This window comes from Trachinotus anak, unplaced genomic scaffold, assembly GCF_046630095.1.
Source record: "Trachinotus anak isolate AG129_WGS33_773 ecotype Australia unplaced genomic scaffold, CSIRO_AGI_Tana_v1 ptg000016l, whole genome shotgun sequence".
In the NCBI taxonomy this organism is placed as follows: domain Eukaryota; kingdom Metazoa; phylum Chordata; class Actinopteri; order Carangiformes; family Carangidae; genus Trachinotus; species Trachinotus anak.
The window spans coordinates 17,794,567-17,800,566 of record NW_027273867.1 but is presented as its reverse complement, the minus strand read 5'-3'; the positions used below and the strand labels follow the sequence as shown (position 1 = coordinate 17,800,566).

The 6,000-nt window shown below is 43.0% G+C and overlaps 1 long non-coding RNA gene across 2 annotated transcripts in view; it reads right to left on the bottom strand.

The window, feature by feature from the left end:
* Nucleotides 1–2,890: 2,890 nt before the first annotated feature.
* Nucleotides 2,891–6,000, bottom strand: part of LOC139633640 (uncharacterized) — a 29,292-nt gene continuing 26,182 nt past the window's right edge. Inside the window, exons 3-4 of one of the 2 annotated variants that reach the window (XR_011693795.1) lie at nt 3,383–3,516; nt 2,891–3,013 (exon numbers count right to left, since the gene is read on the bottom strand). This is a non-coding gene — a long non-coding RNA (uncharacterized lncRNA). Of the gene's footprint in view, nt 3,186–3,382; nt 3,517–6,000 lie in introns of both variants that reach the window. The other variant, XR_011693794.1, reaches the window with a different exon arrangement.

Sequence of the window (6,000 nt, the reverse complement as noted above, 5' to 3'; positions counted from 1 at the left end):
CTAATGAGAAATTTGTATCTTCGCCTCATCTCTGGTGGATTTTTCCAGGTATCTTTATGATTCAACATAGTTGGGAGCTTTTGGTTTTGATTTTGAGGTGAAACAATCTAAAGCTGTAAACATACAGTATGTTAAACATTGTGCATCTTACATTACAACATCGTGTTATGTTTCAGAGCCTCTGTAATGTTTACTATGCCTCCTGAAATTTTCTAATATACTATTTTGTAAAGTGATCTGTGATCTTCTCCCAACGAGTCCTCACGCTGAACTGGGTGGATAATTTTTAAGAAACAATGTGGCTGTTAAATCAGTATGACTGACTCATAGCAGTATTTACTATTGTGTCACCTCTATGTTTACGTTATAGTGAAGTTACATCCGGCACATGTCACTCTGCTACACATCGACCTACACTGGCTTCCCGTGGCCACCCAAATCTAATTCAAGTCACTAATGCCTTTCTTCAGAGTAACTTCTGGGTCTGCATCCATCTACTTGAACTCAATCATACAGCCTTATGATCCTCAGCCACTGCGTTCCTCCAAGGAATGTCGCCTGGCATTGCCATCCAAGCCAATCGCAGTCCAGACTGTTCTCATCTGTTTTTTTCCCCAAGAGTGGAACAAGCTACTCACAAGCTACTAGATAGCCTAGATGTGGTACTTAGTACTTATACCAAGGTTACACTGAAGCTTTAGTAATGTCCTTCACTTGTAGGTCGCTTTTGACAAAAGTGATGAGTAAAAAAAAAAAACTAATCCAAAGTTACATAGTTACAATATAAGAACATCGCCCTACTTCAGTTTATGCCTTTGCTAAGTGTTTTCTGATCTGATGCTGCTATCATCAGGATAACATTCTTTGTCTGTGCCCTCCAAAACCCTCACAACCTTTAGCTTACATGGTTAAGGTTTTGTTAGGTTTAGGCACAAAAACTACTTAATTATGGTTTAGATTCAAATTACTTCTTCTACATGGTTATAATAATAAACATTTGGTTGCCTTTAAGGAATAACTGCAGTCATGGTGAAGAGAGCATCACCATAGTTGTTTTTAGCATTTGAAATGATATATTTCCATATGCCTTATTATATAGATGCAGACCCTTCCATCCATCCCTCCATCCACACTTTGTTGCATTCATTCATACAGTACCCCTCCCTTCCTGATCCCTCCCATCATTCTGTGTTGCACAGTTGAACTTGTGCCCCCTGCCTTCTTGTTGACCTCCTCAGTGGAGTGCTGTGAACCCACCACTGCCCCCTCCTTCCATCCACTCCTCCCACTCCTCCTCCTCCCCCACTTGTTCCAGCTCTTTCAGCGCGGCAGACTGCCGATCCCGCCTGGCCGCCCCTTGCCGTCTCACAGAAGTGCGAAAATAAGATGGCATTGGATCTATTAACACATTGGACTGAGTGTTAGTGAGGGGGCCCCAGACGAGACCACTCTCCCAAGGTCCACCGACCGCCACACTGGCCCTGCTCTGGCCGGGGGCAAGGTGGAAGGGGTGTGTAGTCTATAGGCAATTAGTGATATCTGAGAGCCATAGGAAGTAACGAAGAGGGAGCAGTGGAGCTTGAGTGTTCTGTAAGGGGCATGCTGACACTTGTCCACTTGAAATTACACCTGTTCATAAACAGCATGTCAATTGGTGGATTGATTGGACCAAGGATCAATAGCTGCATGTCAGGGCTTGTGTGATCTGACAAAACAGAGGGTTTGCACTCACCAACAATCCTGAGAAAAAAAATGAATCTGATGCTGGTAAAACAAACAAAAAAAAAAACAAATGGAAAGTGTGATATTTGTATTAATTTCAAGGGTATATAGAGTGTGTTTTGAATGGGGGCGTGTCAGGGTGTTCATGCATGCAAATGTACACGCTCGCACATGTGTGTGTATGTGTGTACAATTGCGCATGTGCAGAATCATCCCAATCAGTCAGCATATTTTCTATTCATGAAGGTAAAACATAAACTGCCGCATAAACTGCCATTTCTCAGATAACCTTGTTCCAATGTTATGATGACTTTACATGTGCTCGCATCCACAGGATTTCACTCCTGAACTTGTTGGCACGTCGAGATGTAATGTGTGTCTCTCTCTGAGTGTCTCTACCTCCGTGCGATTACACGCCCACAGATCTACCAGCTCCATCACAACAGCAACAAAAAAAAATAAATAAACCTCACAACTTTTTGTCACACTTCAATCACATAATATTAACCGACCGCATGTTAGGAATTAATAGACGGTGTTTGCTGCTATTTATTCAGCTTTTCTTTTTTAGCAAAGGATGAATGAATATACTCAAGCACACAATTAGATGACAAAGAAACAGCAACACAGCTTTCATATATGCTTATCCAAAATTTCCTTTCTATAATTTACAGGATTACTATGTGACATTATTACATTGTAATCTCATTCGGTTTCTTGTCCTGGCAATGGAAGCAAATTCCACCATGGCCCCTCTGCTGTACAGCATGTGGCCCTCCCTCAGAGGGGATGGTTACCAAGCAGATTAGACAAGATATTTACAGGTGTGAAAAGATGCATTTTTCTAATACAGTGTGAAATTCTTCTGTTAAGTGCGCTCTTTCCAATAAGCCTGTTCACAATGGGATGAGGTAGAGCATGAGAGAGAGAGAGAGAGAGAGAGAGAGAGAGAGAATCCAAGAAGCGAGTTGTCTTGTTTTTTTGGCTCTGTATTTTAAAAGGAGCTGAGGCGTAGCTGAGCACAAGTCTTAAGAAAAAGTGATAAAATATACAGTGAGAAAAGCTTTCAAAGTGTCGGGAAATTAAAGCAGGGTGCAGCAGCAGGGCGGGGGACGTGGGTGGGTTGGGGGAGGGGTGGTGGTGGTGGTGGTGGTGGGGGGGGGGGGGGTATGGTTGTCGGGGGGTGGTGGTAGAGCAGTGTTCAAGATGACTGCAATCTGCTTATCTGACTTCAGAGAGGGCTTGTCCTCAGCGGCCTCCGACTTCTCCTGTGATAGTGCCATCATCGCCGCTGGAGGAGGAGAAGTTGCAGGTTAAGAATTGTTCCAGAGCTTAAGAGGCTGCATGTGGTGTATCTGACACAGTCTGAAACTTTTTTTTTTTTTTGGTGGTGGTAAAGCTGTGAGGCTAAAGCAGGTCTTCCCTTTTTTCTCGCCTTGCATGACCCTGCAAGCTCTCACCTCCTGAAATAAAAACAAGTAAAGTAAGCGGAGGAACAGCGAAAACTCAGTCAGTCTGGAGCACGGTGGAAGGGGAAGAGGATGGGAGCTTGAAGGAGCTCGGGTTTGGATTTGGGTGAATGCGATGGGGTGGGGGTGGGGGTGGTGTTTGTCGGGGGGGTAGTACGGGATGTAGGAGTGTTGTGACCACACGCCCTCACCCGTAGAGCATGGCTTGGAGCCCAGACAAGACTACGCAGGCCCTGCCCGCCTCGCAATGGAGAGAGGGCCATTCTGTACAGGAGTCAGGAACAGCAGCGCGGGGATCAAAATGCTGCTGTGCCAACTCTCCACCCTGTGAAAAACAAACAAATGATCCTAGCTGGTAAATTCCTATGACTAGCATTTGCATTAATGAGTCTCAAGGTAGAGAATGTAACACAAGTGTAAACCAGGGTAATTTTAAGGTGAAATGATTTTATGCATGACAAAAACTGAAAGATAAATGCGGGAAAGGATGACATCATTTAAGCTAAGGATCAGGTTATTATTTTCAGTCAAGGACAGAATGAAATACTGATGTATACCAAGTGTGGTATAAAAATGGGTGCCTTTAAAAACATTTTAAGCACTTACATGGACCTTTCCTATTTTTTTTTTAATCAAAAAACACATAGTTCACTGAAGCTTGAACAACCAGGGTTCCTTTTGATGCTTCGCTAAATAAAACCCTGGCTCCTTTTTGATCCATTTCTGCCAGTTGTATTAGCAGTTTATACGGCCGGCGGCCTCTTTTTCTGCAGCCCTCTCCCACCATTTAAAGTGGTGTCACACGGCTTGGCCGAGCAGCACGATGGGGCAGAGAGACCCCCTAATTAATGGTGGCAATCTTGCAGCTTTCAACCAGCCTTACATTTCTTTTAATGAAAGGATTAACGCAGTGCATTAAGATGTATTTAACCTCCAGCACTAGCTCTGTTTCAATAAGTATTAAACAGGCCATTAAATGGAGTGGGGGGCTCAATTAAAGCAGACAAAGGCCAATGTGCTGAATGTGGAGTGAGGGGTGGATCCGGGGAGCCGGGATGGGGTACTCTGTTCGCATTTAGCATCTGCCCAAACAGCTCATAGTGAGCTGGAAGAGAAAGAGAGCTGACTTGATGCAGATGTACACACACAGACTGCTGAAGGCCCATCCTGAGCTATAAAGTGTTTAGGCCTTCACAGCTTTGTTTTATATATAAAAATGAAAACATATAACCTTTACGCAAATAATTGTCACTTTTATTTTTTATGTTGAAACCGTAATTTGCATCCTGCTCGCGTGGTAAGGTGACATTGTTATAAAGATGTATGTAGTCTACCCACATTGGAAACTGGAGCCAGAAATCTCATAAATCTATTTTCTAAGTTGTTGATTTTACAAAACAATCAACCGCTACCGTGTAAGCCGTGCCAGAGCCCCTGCTGAACAATGATGGTATTGTTCACTTGGAAAAGAAAACTGGCGTGGGCTGCTGCATTTATCAATTTTCCCTTTCTCTTTTCGCCCACTTGCTTGTTTGTCATGGCATGGCGAAGGCCCATTTTGGGCCCAGCAGGTTGTCCTGTGCGCATGGCATCACCTAAAATTAGTTCCAGTCAGCGGTGGCCTTTTTGCAGCTTTGCCACTGCGGATGTTTGCAGATCCAAAAAAACTGTTTTGTCTCACTCGCTTCTCATGTTTGTGACAAGCATCGCTTTCTCTGTTTTGTTTTGTTTTTTTTTTTGCCCCATAGGCGGAAAACATGAAATGAAATGTACAAAACAAATTTGTGATTTTTTTTCAAGTACAATAATGTTTACAATCGTTCAGCTGCAAATAAATCAAAATAATTCAGTCATCATATGCAATACAGAAGTGAAAGAAAATACAAATTAGGAAACAAAGTATACAGAACTGAATTTTTAGACTCCTCAACATAGCAGACATGACAGCCTTGTCATGCACTTAAGTGTTAATTAGTTTTCAGATTCTCTGCTCCCTCCCCATCTATCATTCTATCATGAGTGTATTGAGAATGACGTGGCTCAGTAGTTAAATACATTCCCTATCGCATGTCATTAGCCCCCTCCCACTGCAGGATGTGGCGGAGCAGCTTTTCTCGGGTTGTCTTCCATTGAGATGATTAGCCTGAAACTACATTTCAGGAGTGTTTGTCAGGGCGTGTAGCATGCTACAGTGAATCCGGGTAACAGATGGATTTGCTCAAGGAAGAACAGACTGAACATGGTGTGTCTTAAACGAGCACCATGAAACCGTGGCACAAACCATCGGTCCGTATTACTGTACTCTTTAAAAAACCCCAGCATTTACTGTAGCCTGCAGGCTCGCATTATGGTGCCCTGTCTGCCGCTAGAGCAAATGAGACTGACAACTAGTAGTGAGAGTGAATTACAAGGGGTACGGTTGAGCAAACATTGATCGGATAACTCCGAGTCATTTTAACTGTCTCGTTTCATAGCTTTTTTTTAATGCTGGTGGGTTGTTAGATGTTAGACTCAGATGAACCTTGTTAGCACTAAAGAAAATGACCGCACCCGTTAATAAAACAGAATAATTTCCATACGTTCAAGTGAGTGAGAAAAAAAATTAAAGTGAAATGCGTCCTCCATTCAAACTACACAGCTCAATAAATGCACACTAAAAATCCTTAAAGAATTATTCCATACCCCCACTGATCATAAGACAGTCTCACTGTCAAGTACTTCACAGAACCATCATCACCTAAAAGGCCCCTCACAGCTGTAATTATTATATAAAAATCTATTTCCAAAGTCCTTCCACAAACCGCCCTGT